Here is a 16,286-nt window from a genome sequence, read left to right on the forward strand (position 1 = left end):
GTTATGTTAAAATTTGGGATTAATGGAAATTAAACGAAGAAAAGAAACAATTAAATAAAATTATATATATTGCGATAGAGATTATTAAAAATGAATATTTTTATACATTTATTCTGTCTAATAAAATTTGTTGGTAAAAAATATTAAGAGTTAAAAAATATTTATTGAGTAGTAATATTAAGTTTCCAAATATATCGAATTCAATCACTTGTAACATCATTCTAACGTAATGCAAATCAGGCGATGTGACACACTCATAAGTGCAATAAAAGCAATAATTTTTATTTGCAATAAATTATTTGAGAAATATCCAATCATGTGATACGTAATTCAATACAATATCTATAAATATAGAGAAACCAATATTTTGTATAAGTAATATATATATATATATATATTTTAATAGTTTGTTATAAAATTCATGAGGTTTGAACATTAAGTAATCGATATTCTTATGACAGAGGAACTTACTTATTACTTCGGTAGCACAATTTCTAATGCGCTTGGTTGCATTAACCGTAGCTGTAACGGCGCACTTGATGAGGAATAAAACACAGGTACTAATGACGAATATAGATACAGATGCTGAATTAATTCGGAACACTTATTTAAAATTATATTCTTTTTTATAAATATGTCAATTTATAACTATTAATTTGTTTTCCTTCTGCCATCATAATAATGTAATTGATAGAATTTATTTTTTATGTCGATAATAATACGTATTTTTTTATAAATTTGTGTTTTATAATAAAAAATAAATTTATTACGTAAAATAAAACGTAACATCGCTTGTTCAACGGGTTCTAGGATTGACGCTTAACAAATTGTAAATGATTTCAAATTGATTTATGCGTGTTTGCAATTTCATTTTTTCTTAAATCTTATACCACACATATCAAGAAGCTCTCGACAATTATTCTTAGATTGAGTAGTTTGCCGGCGGGCAATAATGCTGACGACAGTAATAATTCTGGTCATCCTTGTATCTTTCTCATTACAGTTAACCTCCGAAATTACTCCCTCTATCTTGATGAGATACAATTATTTCTTACAACTACCCTTTGTTGTTTTCTACAGAATGCCGAGTGTATTCGTGTGATACCAAAAACTATATAGTCTTTGTTCTTATGTAAATCGGGACGCATCGGGAAAGTACATCGATTACATCGCGTATTTTGAAAGGTTTATTTCGATCGAAATTCATTGCGCGAGCAGCAGTGTTCACGTAAAACGATATTTTGTATTTTGTAACATTTATTTATTTTACGTGAGTATTTATCTTTAATTTTTACTCGTATATTTATTTATTTGTACTACAATATGGAATTGAAAAGCGCTCAAAAAGCTTTAAAACACAGAATTTTTATCAAGTAAAATTAATTTTTATATTAGATCACGCTGACAAATCTACAAACAAAATTTAAAAAATACGACACGAAATACGATAGAAGACGAAAAATAAAATAGTAAATTATTTAACGAAATTAAAATTTTGAATGCAAAAAGAATATCTTGTAATGTGCAAAATATTATATATCATATTAGGAATTTCTTTCACTCACGGCAAGGGAAGGTTTGGTGGGGTTGTTTACATACGCTCTGTAGCCTATGTGCTCTATGTCCTCTCTCCCTCACTTTCACGCTTTCTCTCTCTCGCACGCGTATCGGCACGCACATTCCTTTCCCCTACTCCTAAATCACACTTGAATCCTTCGACACGACCAGTGATGCCAATTCGAGCTCGCTGGTACCATGGGTACCGTAGAAGAGGGGATAACCCACACAAGCGAAATCGCTGACGTCACATGTCCGTGTTGCTCGGCGAGCACACGGTGCGTATCCCCTCCACTACGGTACCCATGGTACCAGCGAGCTCGAATTGGCATCACTGGACACGACCTTATACGAATGAATCCTTGCCTATGAATTGTTACTATTCGCACGGCGGGACTTGAGCGAGGCAGACCATTCGCGTATCGGCGCGTTATTCCCCCCCCCCCCCTCAACAACCCCCAATTCTTATTACTTTTCACAGTCTTTCACCTTCCTCCCCCTTTCTACCATTACCTGTTGCGTACATGGCAGCGTGTCGAACGCGTATTCCGTGCAATAAGCGATATTCGAGTTTAAATTTCATTCTAATATGACAAAATACGCGTCGGGAGTGTCGGCTAAAATATCGTATGATTATTGTAACAATGTTCCGCTGTAATTTCGCAGTAATATAAAACGCGGAGTGCCGTTTAAAGTGACGTGCGCTTTTCATATTCGCGTCGCGATCGCGTGTAAATACTTTATAGACCACTGAGAGGAGGAGGAGTTATAGACTTTTACCGAGAGTTATAGCGAATCTATAGATGAACGCATTTTTACTGTATGACAAATATTGGGACACGATTTTTTTTGACTTTAGGCTTGGCTCGGGGGAGGGAAAGGTCGGTTTCAATCATAAAATCTCCACTACGGCAGGGCAATCTTCGGTTCTACGTGCAGCGCGCTAGTTGTACAGATAGCCGGACTGTCGAAGGTAGTCGAGGACGGCTACCGGAGTTAGTCAAACGCTACCGATTGCTTTTCAGATGTCTTGTATCTAGTCGGTTGATTGGATGACTAATCACCTCATCTTCTTCGAGCTTATCTTTGCCTTCTGTTTTGAGAGAATCGTGCCCCAATTGGTAAATGTGGTCGTCTGAAACGCGGACGGAATTCGCGCGTAACGTCACAGCTTGGACAATTCGGTTCGATTCGCCTGTGATGTCGGGAGTGCCGTTTTAAGTATCGCGCGATTTTCGTATTCAGGTACGCATGCGAGCAATGCATGCGCCGCGAACGCGTGAGATTCAATGTGAGTGCTTCGATGGACCACTGAGAGGAGGAGGAGGCTCAGGAGGAGCATCGGGCGCCGGCGGAGCAACTTTACGGTAAGCAATAATTCATTTATTTGTTGAAAATATTGTACATTAAAATATTTGAAAGACAAAATATTTACATTAGTTAATTTTTATCATTATTAGAATTTATTCGCATATTTTTTTACTTTTTATTTAAATAATTAAACTTTTTTAATAATTCTTTTATTACATATTTGCTTAGAAAACGAATTAAAAGTTCAATGTACTCAATATTTTTTATGATTTTACAAATATTTTATATTGTGAACGCTGCTATCATTTTGATTTATTTCGTGTTTTACAGATCAACTATGCAGATCAACAGAACGACAACTCCGCTGCTGCGCATCGATCGGTGAGTTAATTTAATTTGTCTTCTATTATTAAGATAATGGATCGAATAATAGTGTGAAGATATATAGACGCGAGACACTTTGCAGGTCGTATAATTTTTATTGTCTTATAGTAATTATATCAAAATTTTATTCTCTCGTATTTTTTAAAAGTATTTGGAGTTGTGCGTGCATTTGTTTTTAAAAGAACGAAGTACTTATTTTTTTAGTTAATTTATATTAAATTTAATTATGTGTTACCAATATTATTATATATATCTAGAAAAGATACATGTTATATTAGATTATAATTATAAAAATTATTAAAAAATATGTAACCTGCAAAATGCGTTGTACATTAAAAAGAAACAAAGTGTTTCTAATTTTGATTTTGATTAAGCCCGAAGTTGAAACAACTTTCATCAGCCTAATAACCCTTTGAATCCATATATATTAAATATTAATCATATAATATTAAAAATATAATCATACACCAGAATACTTTGAATAAAATTATGAAAAGTACACTATTTCTTCGATTCATTATCTTAAAATGGATAAGCTAGGACTTAGATGCGTTAATGAATATTTAATCCTGGAATATTTCCTAAATGTATTTCATGATTGACAGATCAGAACATAATATATTGAATTATTCAGAGAGTTTGTAGAATTTTTTTATGACAGAATTGAAAACAATTTTTATATGTTTATATATCTTTATTTAATAATGTATGCACAAGTTGTTTAAGATGGCCAAAAGTTGTCGAATATAATGGTGCATATATTACAGACAAAGATGACTCTAAACATATAAAAATTGTTTTCAATTTTTTTATAAAAATTATATCAAATTTTCTAAATAACCCAATATATTTTTATTCTGAATAATGTGCTTATGTTTGTTTATATATTTATTTATATTTTTTTATATGAGAAAAAATAGAAAAAAAAATATTTAAAAAAAAGATTATACATAAAATTAAAGAAAAAAACTTGTTAAACATGGAAAAAAAGTATTTGATGCCGCAGTAAATTTTATATAAGCTATCGTAGCAAAATTTCTTACAGTTAATTATTATTTGAACAGCAAAGAGGTTTGTTATAGATAATAATTTTATTTACCGAAATTAGTTTTGTTAAATCTGCAAATTATATTGCTAATATATGTATAATAAAAAATTTATTTTTATCTTATTGTCAAAATTTGTATTAGTGACGACAATTTCATTGCAACAGTAAAATAAATTTATTAAAAATAACTTATTTTGTTGTAACAGCAAATTTTAACTTGTTTCTCATTTTAAAATTTGTCGATTTTTTCGAACGAAACAGATTTGTTGCATATCGAATAATCTGTAAAAGTAGTTACAATAGCGAAATTTTATTGCTAACATATTTAACATGCAATAGCAACGATTATTTTATTGCAATAGCAAAATTCTTTTTTTCTGTGTAAATGTGTACTTTTTTTCTTCCTTCCTTACGGTAAGTGGTTTATCTTTTTATATATTTCCAGGGTTAAATATATAAATTGGCGTTGAAAAGCAAAAATGAGAAAATTTTTAAATACATACATATGTACGTATCACAAATATAAATTAAAAATGAAAAAAAGAATTCTTTTACACAAACGTAAATATACTGATAAATTATGGTATATTTGAAACAATTTATCAATTAAAAAAAAGGAGCACATTTTTTATTAAGAATTTTGAAATATATTTATTCTTGTATTCTTGCTATACGCCAATTTCTTCGTAATCTTTCCTAGCCTACCCATGCATCCGTGCTCCTATGGCTTAACAGAACTAGAACTATCAAAGCGGTTAAAATAACCGGTTTATTTTTTTAGAACAATTACTTAAATTTATAATGCTGTATTTCCTGAGATTTTTTCTGTGACTTGTTGCATTGTGTTAAATGATCAAATTGATTAATTTACTTTTTCTCTTTATCACTTTTTATTAAAAAAAGAAAAAAGAAATAGAAATTGGTATATGTTAATCGTCGGTAGTTCTAGTGTTGTTGATTCCATAGTTGAGCATGGACTTTCGAAATTCGTGGTCCCATCGATGATGGTCGAGCACAGATCTCGAAACAACGTTGATACGATCGATCATTGAACAATGGTCGACTATCAACATAAATTTCGAACGCAACTAGCGGAAACTGAGCTGAGCTCTGCGCTAGCGTCCTGCGAAAAACTCCTTCTCGAATTTTAGATGCAAATAGCGGTAACTGAGCTGAGCTCTGCGCTAAGCATCTTGCGAAAAATTCCTAAATGATTCTGCGATAAACTCCCAAACGATTCCGCGAAGAATTCAATCTTATTAAACTTTGTCGGTTTATAGTTTCTTACGAACTCCTAGGTATAGAATTTTTTTATAGATAAGTTTTTGTGTTAGGTAGAATTTCTATTAGGTAGGATTTTCCATTAGAATTTTCAGATAGTTTGGATTTAAAAAATTTTTATCACTTCTTTTTTTTAATTCTTTGCTGTCGATAAAGTTTGGAACTTCTGCTTTGGCAGTTAGTTTGCAGTTTATTGATAACAAAGATAATGACATAACTTTGGGTGGGCAAACAGCAAGATTTTTTCCGCGAGAGCGGATGTTCCTTGCATATAAGAATTTAAAAACTTTTTATTATTTCTATATTTTTTTTTTATTTTTTGCTGTCGATAAACTTTGGAACTTCTGCTGTGGCAGTTAGATTGCAGTTTATTGACAAAGATAATGACTGTGGGTAGGTAAAGATTCTCAGCAAGATTCTTTTTTGTGAGAGTGGAAGAAGTTTCTTGCATATAAGAAACATCATCTTAAAAGATTTTTTTCAAATTTTATTTGTTAAATTGTTGTTAAAAGAAAATGTAATAAGATAAATGTCTCAATGGCTAGACATATTTCAATCTCCAACTATAAAAAAAATAATTTTTTAAATAGTTATAAATATAATGGCCAGAACTGGTACATATAAATATCTTATATTTCTTTGCTAATATTTAATTTTAATAATTGTCGTTCATTAATTACAATTTTAGTTTTATTTGTTAGATAAACTTCAATCTTTATTAACAATTTGCCATCTGTTTTTATATAAATTTGCATAACAAAGAAAGGATTGAGGAACATTAAACTGGAAAATCTAAAACACGTTGGTAAAAATTTTTCAAAATTTTTTTACTAAAGAAACATATTTTAGTAACGAACACACACGGACAAATCAGTGGTCGAACTAAACCATACAAGATTAGGTACTTTTCTATTTCTTCTTTGCCTCTAGAAGGTTACAATGCTTTGGTTTTAAATATATTATAGGATATTTATGTGAAGATATAATTAGTGTTTCTTTTTTTCGGCTTGTTAAGCACTGAATTATTTTATGTCAAGCGGCTCGAAGTTTCCGTTGTTCGCTTATGGTTATTGTCGGCCGCACAATCGCGCAATCAATCGAAAGCGTGCGCCTGTTTGCATTTCATTTTTAATTGTTATATAATAATTCGCTATTAGTGTCCAATCCATCTGCCAGGATGCGTCTCGATTGCGATTGCGCGATTCTCGAACGGCCTATATTTGTTGCTCCGTCGCAGACGGTAACATATGTATTGCTATGCTTATGCGCGTTTCCATATTCCACACGTTCTCCATTTTTATAAATATATATTAAAGAATTTTTATTAACCAGTAAATTTTTAAATTAGCCCCATTTGTTTTTTAAGGGCTTTATTGCGTAATAACTTTCGCTGTTCTTTTAAAATATATACAGGGTGTCTGGCAATAATCGCCCCACCGGTCATATACAGGTAGAGGAGGTCAAATCGAGTAGAAAAGTCCTTTACCATTTTTTGATTTTTGTAATAAGTACTAAGTAATTAACGAAAAAAGATTGGTGAATCCGTGCAAGTAAAGCGCGCGCAGCGAGAAGGACATCCCACTGCTATGCGATCACTAAGCGCGCGATGAAGCGTTGGGAGGAGCGCTCTACAAATGACAATGGCAACATACAAGCGGCGCGTAACGCTAGATCCTTGTGTCCTAGTGATCGCGTAGCAGTGGGACGTCCTTCTCACCGCGCGCGCTTTACTCGCGCGGATTCGCCGATCTTTTTTCGTTAATTACTCAGTACTTATTATGAAAATTAAAAAATGGTAAAGGACTTTTCTACTCGATTTGACCTCCTCTACCTGTATATGACCGGTGGGGCGATTATTGCCAGACACCCTGTATATCTGAATACCAAGAATTATCAGAGGATTTTATCAGAGAATTTAAGGATAAAATTAATTGGATATGTATATTTAAATCCAGGAGAATGAATACGTCTACAGATTTTTCCGCAAATCTAAAAACATTTATATCTTATACTAACAATAAATTTTCTAAAGAATTCCTTAATGAATTTAATGATAAAATATTTCAATTTCCTTAATAATATGGTTATCTTTTTAGAAAAAATACATTACAATAATAAATAAATGTTAAATTTGAATATTTATGCGCAAATGTAACAATATCATAACAACAAACAATATTAAAATGGAACAGGTAATGAGCAATCATATCATATATTCTAACATATATAATAAGTTAAAATACACAGATTTATTAAGTCTTTATAGTATAGATTATTTCAGATTAAGCGTTACAGACTATATAAGATTAAAACGAAACAGTTTCAATTGGAACCGTATTACGCAAACGGGAATGTTACAGGATGAATTTATTATAGAATTCATCGATGAACTTAATATACAACTAGTTATTATTTATAACAAAATGAATGATAAAACTCTAAAATTAATTTTAGACGAAAATAATATATGTTTAGCAGTAAAGTATCAAGACGTTAGCAATATCATAAACGAAATTTCTCATTATTTTACAGATCACATATGGACTGTTGTGTCTCAATTCCAAAGGTTAAATGACGATACTATAAGAAAATACAAAAATAAATTAGATTGGTATAGTCTATGCAAATGTCAGAGTTTATCTAAAAACATAATAAGAGAATTTGTACATAAGATTGAATGGAAGTATATATCGGAATCTCAGACATTGTCAGAAGATTTCATGGAAGAATTTAAAAACGAAATATGTTGGAAAGATATATCTAAATTCCAAAAACTATCAGAAAATTTTATAAAAAAATTTAAAAGTAATATAGATTGGAAGAATATTTCCAAATATCAAAAATTATCAGAAGATTTCATACGCGAATTTAAAGGATGTGTATTGTGGAAATGTATATCTAAATATCAGAAAATGTCAGAGAACTTTATGAAGAAATTTAAAAAATATATCAGTTGGGATTTAGTATCTAGATACCAAACGTTGTCAAATGACTTCATTTTTGAATTTAGAAATGAACTAAATTGGGATAATCTATGTCAATATCAGACAAAAAACATATCAGAAGATTTTATATGTAAAGTTCATGATAAAATATCATGGAAACAACTAATTAGAAATATAAACTTATCCGATAGAATAATTTTAGAATTTTACGATAAAATGGATTGGGAATACATGTGTAGATATGTGAAATTATCTCCAAATATAATTGAAAGCTTTTCTGATAAATTCTCGTGGAATATAATATCTAGATACCGCATATTATCCGAAAATTTCATAAGAAGATTTAAAGATTACGTTGAGTGGAAATATATATCTAAGTATCAAAGGTTATCAGAGACTTTCATAAAAGAATTTAAAGATAAAATTGATTGGTATATTGTATCTAAAAATCAAATACTATCAAAAAAGTTTATTAACGAATATAGGTTTAAAATAAATTGGACATTAATATCTGAACACCAAAATCTTTCGGAAAATTTCATTATACCTAATCGTACCTATATAAAGGTCATACCTAATGTACCAATATATAAAATAGATAATAGGACAGTCTTATATTTATCAAAAATAATCTATAATATGATATTAAATTTTCGTCTGTTTTTAATTTTCTCACGAGTATATGTATAAAGTCATTTATAATAGTTTCTATATTAATCTTTTTATATTCAAATTCTACGTTATCTATAATTATTGTAAAATTACTAAAACTAATATTATCATATATAAATATATTAAACTTTAATTCTTTATCAAATAGTACAATATAATTTAACTTTAAAAACTTGCTTGATAGTGATGTTCCAACTATTCTACTTAAGTTACCAAAGTTCACTAACGTATTTGTATTAATAAAATATTCCTTATTCTTGTTAAACAATCTATTAATTTCTGAGTACGATACATATTTTATGACAAACGGATCATCTGACTTAAATAATTTGCTTAATTCTATATCCTTTTCCCTTTCGACATTCCATAAAAAAACCATCTTTTTCGGCTTTACAATTATCCTACCATATTTCAATATTAAGTTGAAAAAGTTCAATTCGGAAAAATCTACATAATTGCTTTTATCCGTGCTTGATAAAATTTCTTTTTTAACTTTAATTCTAGAATTATTAAAATAATCTATTATTAATTCTCTGTTGATATTCTTTGAAACTAAACTGTACAAGAATCTGACATCTTCCTCGTTTACAAAGAATCTTTACTGAAATTAATGCTGAATATTCCTCTATTTTTACTTATAAAATCATCAAAATTATGTTTATCATCTTCTAATGTAGTTTTCATGTATTCTTCTATACTAGCTATAAGTCCACCAATGTTATTTTCCATAGTAGTATTTATCTAATTTATTTTTTGAAAAATTATAAGAAATTAATAAAAGTATTTATAAAAATTATATTCAAATAAAACTTAAAAATGAGCAAAGCTAGAAAGAATCAGAAATCTGATAATTCTTCTTTGTCATCTGATGATGATGAAATTATCGAATCGTTAGAGACTAAAACTAAAATTAAAACTAAAACTAAGAAAAATAGTGATGTTTGAACTGAAAGATACGATAAATCATCAAGCCTTGAATCTAGTGATGAAGAAATTAAAAGTGACGAAGAAACTAAAAGTGTGGAAGAGAATCAAAGCGACGAAGACATTAAAATATCTGATAAAGGAGCAAAAAAGAAGATTAAAATAAATAAGCAAGATATAAATAATAAAGAAAAAGTTAATAAAAAAGAAGTTAATTTATATAATAAAATAGAGTATGACGCTAACGTATTTGATGAAATAAGCGATGAATTCATTACAAAACGAGTGGCAATTAAATTTAGAACTTTTCTAGTAAAAGATACATATAAAGAAACAGAGTTGAAAAAAATGTACAATATTATATGGAATCATAGCATAGGTCTTATTTATTTTGGATTTATCCATAATACTAAAGATCTTTCATCTATATTAGATAAGATAGATAATATGATAACTCTCAATAAAAGATTATTTGATAATAATATTAAACTTAAATCATCTAACAAAAGTGGAAATTCCAAATCATATACAAAAAATAAAGACCTTAATATTTACACATTACAATCGTTCAAAGAAGAAAAAAGAGTTCAAAAGGAAATTATACACGCGTGGAATTTACTCTTTATAGCACTTAGTATATTAGAAATGATTGATATTAACGTTTATAATGGAATAGTAAAAACATTCAAAGTATCTGAAATATTTACATATACATACAACAACTTCCTCGAATGGTATTACGACACAGAAGGAGGATGCAATTTTACATCTATATTACGAATACTTAAAAAACAAAGAGTTCAGAAACAAGATATTGGACAGAAACTAATTAGAGAAAAAAAGAGAAATAATAAATGAATTTAATTTTTATTTTATTGTTAATCTATTAAATTATTTTTATTTTGTATTGAAATGAAATACAAAATTTTTTATTTATACAAAAATGGAAAATCATACGATAATGATAAACTTGTTGAAGAGAAAGACGATTGCTATAAAATAATAAAAAAATATAAAATACCCAAACATATTACTGACGTAAAAGTAGTAAAACAAAAATTCAAATGTGCAGACTACAACTTATTAGTTATCGGTAAAGACAAAACTGGAAAAACACAATATTTTTATGGAGATATATATGTAAACTTCAGAAGAAATAATAAACTTAAATCATTTTTAAGAATAGATAGTAAAAAAGATATAATAAATAAGTACATTAATGATAATAAAGTGTCAGATTTTAATAAATTAACTAAAGAATCTTTAATGTCGTTATTAATAATATTAGAATTTAAATTTTATATAAGAACTGGTAGAAAAAAATACAGTAATGAAAATAATACTGTTGGCATTCTAACGTTAAAAAAAAAAATATAACAGTAGACAAGAATAATATATTTATAATCTTTATAGGAAAAAAAAAATAATCCATAAATTTGTAATTAGTAAAATTCTTGATAAATATGTATATAAATTTATAACTGTTCTGTACGATAACTGTAAAGACGATAATGATTATTTATTTTCAATCAACGGAGTTTTTATAGGAGAATCAAAATTTTACAATGTATTAAAAAGTTTAGGCATTACATTAAAAGATATAAGAACATATGGATCAAATCTTATATTATTACGAGAGATGTGGAAATTCATAAATTCTATTGGTGACAATAATATAAATAAGGTAGATATTAAAAAAATGTTACAAGTTGTACTTTGTAACACAGCCGATACGGTAGGACATTCAAAATCTATTTCAAAAAGATCATATGTAATTGATATATTAATTGATAAAGAAAACATTAGTGACATTGTAAAAAACTTCGATCCAGACTTTACGAAATTTTATAATTACGTTATAAATAAATTAAAGAATGGATAAATTAAATAATGTTAATACATCCATAATTACTGGATTAAATTTAATTTCAAACGACATAAAAGATGTTATTGTAGTAAGAATAATAAACAATATACTGCATCTTAACATAGGATATAATATGTTCATAGATGATAATAATAATATTATTAAATTATATTATTATAAAGATTTAAATAACAAAGAGAAATATCCATATTTGATAAAATTAAGCAAAAATTTTAAGAAATTACCTAAACAAGATTTCAAAATTAACGAAATATACAATATAAATTATGACATTTTTTACACAAATATACTGGATAAATACTATTTAAATAATAAATATATAGACAAATCGTATGTAAAATTCGAAGAATTATTAAAAAAGAAAAATAAAGTAGAAACAATCGACTATGATTATATTCCTCAGTGTAACTTGAAATATTTTAAATAATATATTAATCCTTGACTTTATTAAGTCCCCTAGCTAAAGCTAGTAGATTTATATATGTAGAGTTTTTTTTTTTTTTTTCTTATTTCTATCTTATCCTTCGATTTAACTATGAACATACCTTTATATAAATACAACACATACGCTATTATAAGAGGTATTCCTATTCCAAGACATATCCAAATTATGGTATTGACATTGAACGATTTCTGAGACGAAGCGATTTCCGTAGACGCAGTTGCTACTATGTCCATTACAGTTTTTATTCCACAAGATGCTTTAGCCTGTCCAGAGTTCAAAAATTCGAACACCAAAACTTGTCCATCGGGGGCAACACATTCGTCGACAATAAAATCCTGAACTGTTATACCGTTCTCTACTCTGGTACTTGCACTACAAGTATTTTCTATATATGTTTTAAAATCGTTTCTTATTTTATTTACCGTAGTTTGTATGTTAGTCTTAATTGTAAATAATTTAGCTCCTTCTTCTTTTTGTTCGTTCGTTAAATTGTTGTAAATTTTAAACGATGCATCTACAACTGAATCAATAGACGCTTTTGCTTCAGCACTACAGAAATTTTGTAATCTTAACGTACATCCCTTTGATTTTGAAAATTTTACATGTCCAAACTGAATAGAACATTTTGCGCTTGCATCTGCCTTAGCTGTATTCTTTAATTCAATTTTCATCTCATTTACTATATCATTGACGATAGTCTGAATAGAAGCACTAGCACCCATTTCTATTTATTGCAAGTTATTTTCAATATTAATTAAACTAATAAAGATTTTTTCTTATAAATGGATTTAGGTATATTAAATGGTTTCTACGGTGGAGTTAAGGAACAAAATCATGATGAATCTATCAAACAACAATATAGAAAAGAGATTAAAAGCGACGATGATCATCAAACTCAATTTAACATGTTGACATTTATAATTATAATTGCAATTGTTATAATTTTAATAGGAATAATCATATATTTTTCAATGAAAAGAGGAAAATTATCAAATAAACAACAAGATATAAGAGATAGTTATGAAGACGATTAGACTATAATATTTTAAACAAGCTTCTCTGACTAGGTTCTATATAATTTATTTTTAAATGCTTGAAGATATCTTTCTCATTTTTTAATTTAATTTTTTTATTGTCGAAACATAGTTCATACTCACTAAGTTTAAATCCATTCAATTTTGCTATTTTTCTAATCCACACGTTAAATTCTTTTGGTCCTGTAAAATATAATATACTCTCAAACTTTGAGGTGAAAGGCTTTATAATTATATCAATTTGCAAATACTTATTTTTGAAAACTTTTATAAATACAGTACTTTTTACAGCTCCGTCAATAACATATATTAAGTCGTATAATCTACTAAGACTCTTCAAAAATAAGGTTTTATCATCATTATTGTCAGAGATTATTAATATATCAATATCCGATATAAATTCATCATTTCTAGCATATGATCCTAAGAAATAATATTCGATATCTTTAATATTGTTATCTATTCTTTCTATAATATTTTTTACTTCTTTTCTACCAATATTTTTAACTATTTTATCGCTTATTTCTATTACTTTTTTCTGAGAATTATTTAAGACCTTATTATTTCCTTTAATATACACTTTTAGATCATCAAAATTTTTAATTCCTAGACTTAGCAACTTTTTAGCAGTTACTGATCCTATCATGGGTATTGATTTTAAACTCAAAATACTTTTATATCCAGCAGATGATTCTAGTTTACTTATAGAACCAAGAGTTTTGTTTTCAATTATTTCTATAATCTTCTTAATTGTCTTATCACCAAATCCTTTAATTTTTATCAAATCGTCATATATAACATTCGAAGCTTTTACTATTAGTTTTCCGTCACAATATTTTACATGACACCAATTATAATCTTTAAAACTATATAATAAATTTATTATATTTTGACAATTGTTTTCTCTCTTGTCTCCTAAAGTATCATATATATCTTTAAGACGTTTAAACTCACTCAATATAATCTTGTAATATATATAATTGATTATTTTATCGAAATTGTAATACTTATAATTTAAACTATTATATACGTACAATTGTGAAAACACATAATTTTCCTTTTCTGAATTTTTAACAACAACACCATCTTCTATTATTATAGGAATATTCATATAGTTTGAAATCGCTTTTATAATATTAAGATTTGTTTTTTTCTGTAATTTTAACTTCGATAATATCTCGTTTTCTGTAAGACTTTTATCATACAAGAACTGAAAATCTTTAAAAATATTATACCCTATACCGGCGTGAGAAATATTCTTTGAAAAAATTTCATATTTAGAATCATTAACATGGAAGAGAACTATTTTATCCAATCCTATGAGTTTTTCGAACTTATAAAAATAATTAATAATTCCTTCTACACTGCTGATTGAATATCCTGTAATAAACATGTTTCGTCATCTTTTATATACTTATAATAATCTAATCCATCTGACACTGTTATTTCTAGATATTTACATAAAACTGGAAGTATTTTGATTGTTAAACCATGAATACCTATAGTTTTTGAGTTTATTTTAAATTTAGTAGACGAAAAGGTTTTCTCTATAATATATTTTGGTCTACAACAATTTTCTATTATTTTCCCTTTACACTTTACATCTCCAAATACTTTTAATACAGAAAAATTTGCAACAGTTATTAAATCGTCACTTATATTTACATATATTTTTTTAGAATCTATATTTGATGATAATACGTGATCTAGTGAATTATCAACAATTTCAGAGTATATCTTTACTAACGCTCCGTTGAAATTAAAACTTTTAAAATTTTCTCCTTCAAAGTCGTAATATATTTCTGTTTTATTACTTATATCTCCTGCATACATAGATATATTTCTCTCTATATGTTCTTTAGATGACAATACTTCAATAGATGCGTTCATGTTGATTTTTAATGTAATATTCGTATTTTTTCAATATATATTTTCTTATAATTTACTACTTTTCGTTGTTTTTTTCATATCTTTTGGAAGATCTGATAATTTAATAAATTTACTCTTACATTTTCCGCATTCTACGCACATTGCTTTAATTGAATACTTAGAAGCTCCTGTATCTGTAAAACTTTGATAATACTTGACAGGTTGTTTGTTCATTGTTTCTTTCTTACATGATAAACACATAATTTTTTCACTATAATTCTTTGAACCTATTTCCTTTGTTTTTGCCTTTGTAGTTTTCAATTTTTTACCTGCCTTTTCATTTTCTTTTGCCAATTGTTTATCAAATTCAACACAAAATTGTATCAAACTTTTCATACATTTACCTGGAGTCTCAATATAAATTTTCTTAGGATCTATTGATTGTATAGATTCCATTTATTATTGTATAAAATTCAATATAAACATTTTCATATTTTATTAATATACTATACTTCTAAATTTGATAAATTTTTTTTGTTTATCTTATCAGAATGATGATCATTATATATGTCTATATAAAATTTTCTTAAACTATTAGCTCCTGAAAATGATTTGAATCCAATATCATTTTTCTTTTTCGATAAGTTTTCCCTACATACTCTACAAGGAATATAGAAATGTTCCAAATAATACATTAACTGATCAAGATCTTTATAATAATGATAAATTGTCGTGAATATAATAGCCCAAGCTCCTCTTCCCCAATATACTGGTGATATATCCATTTATATTATTAAATTATTGATAAAAAATAATTTATTAAATAATGGATACAGATTTCTTTAGCTTATTTAACGTAGATAAAAATGAATATTCTATGTACAGAGAAATTATAGAAAACTTGAAATGTATACAATTTTTTTTATTT

The 16,286-nt window shown here is 27.5% G+C and overlaps 1 long non-coding RNA gene across 1 annotated transcript in view; it reads left to right on the forward strand.

Annotated features, from left to right (window-relative positions):
• LOC136999647 (uncharacterized) overlaps positions 1-16,286 on the forward strand; it is a 122,595-nt gene that overhangs the window by 102,478 nt on the left and 3,831 nt on the right. The window lies entirely within an intron of this gene.

This window comes from Linepithema humile, chromosome 4 (assembly GCF_040581485.1).
Source record: "Linepithema humile isolate Giens D197 chromosome 4, Lhum_UNIL_v1.0, whole genome shotgun sequence".
NCBI lineage: Eukaryota > Metazoa > Arthropoda > Insecta > Hymenoptera > Formicidae > Linepithema > Linepithema humile.